Source organism: Centruroides sculpturatus, unplaced genomic scaffold (assembly GCF_000671375.1).
Source record: "Centruroides sculpturatus isolate CEXI.00-Female unplaced genomic scaffold, Cexi_2.0 scaffold7554, whole genome shotgun sequence".
NCBI lineage: Eukaryota > Metazoa > Arthropoda > Arachnida > Scorpiones > Buthidae > Centruroides > Centruroides sculpturatus.
The window spans coordinates 1-1,306 of NW_019391644.1; the positions used below are offsets into that span (position 1 = coordinate 1).

The following is a 1,306-nucleotide window of genomic DNA, read 5'->3' on the forward strand; positions in this document are numbered from 1 at the left end:
TATCAAATAATGCATTACCTGAAAAAAAAACTGTTGTCTCCGAGAAGTGGCTTGAAGAAATCATATGTAGAATCCTTATTGATTAAACTGTTGCTATTTAACACTTCCTATAAAACGTTATACTAAATATTTACGTAATGAATATATTACATAACTAAGCATGTTTTATTACCTTTGCAGATTCTGGATGTAAGAAAAAAATTAATTTATATCCAAGTATGTTTGTACAAACAACTTTCTCGTTTGGAAATAGCTTAGAGAGCCCCGCAGATATATTTAAAGTAACTAAAAAGTTACGAAAAAATATTTCATCTATTCATAAACAGCGAAATTACCTAAAAAAATATTAATGACATACATATGCCAATGTGTGAATTGTTGTATTTCTTGTCACGTTGAGAAAATACAATGTTCCACAAAAGTGGTAAAAAGGACATAGTCGGAAGATTCATTTTTAACTTCTGACCGTTGTCTTCATTTCCTGAAAAATTAATGTCTGTTATAAATATAACAGTTGATAACGAGCAATCATTATTGCGACATTGTCAGAATGACGAGCAGCAATCTTTTATCATATTATTATTTATTTATTTTAAAATGTTTTACCTTATACTTTAATTATAATTTTTGTCGCCGAGTTAACTCTTTGTGAAATTACTTATTTTCAATAAGTTGTTTAGAAAAACATTATATTACTTCAGGATAATAATAATAATATCATTGAAATGCAAGATTATATAATTATTTTCAATTACACTTTTAGTAAATTATGCCTACCGCGAAAATAGTGCCTCCCATATCTCTGATAACATCTTCTTCGGATATTAAACCTTGTTTGACATGCAAATCCAACAGGGAATCGATAACACGCTGTTTTGTTTTGGTCTTTGGTTCTTCTTCATTACAGGTCTCTTTGTCTAAGGAATGTTGCTGCTGCTGCATTTTTTTTACCAAATTTTCTTTTTTTCTCTTAAACAGCTACACATTAAATTAAATCATTTGTTATATAAATCAAAACAAAAATTCTATTTACTAGTTGAGTTTACCTTTTCGTTGAAACGATGAAATATTTCAACGTCTCTCTTGTAATTTTTTCCTATTTTACTCATGAAGAAAATTGGAAAAAACCAGTACATTGGATTTACTAACCATGCAGGAAAACATTTCAGAATTCTAAATTTTAATGTAAATTATTATTATATCAAAAGATAATTAAATTAAATCATTCATTACTTAAATCAAAACACAAAATTCTATTCATTAGTTGAGTTTACCTTTTCGTCGAAACGATGAATTAATTCAACGT

At 27.4% G+C, this 1,306-nt stretch overlaps 1 long non-coding RNA gene across 1 annotated transcript; it reads right to left on the reverse strand.

Annotated features, from left to right (window-relative positions):
• Positions 1-12: 12 nt before the first annotated feature.
• LOC111617585 lies at positions 13-499 on the reverse strand. Its single transcript, XR_002755442.1, has 3 exons — positions 359-499; positions 173-285; positions 13-107 (listed from the first exon to the last, which is right to left on the reverse strand). It is a non-coding gene; the product is annotated as an uncharacterized LOC111617585 (long non-coding RNA).
• Positions 500-1,306: the final 807 nt, after the last annotated feature.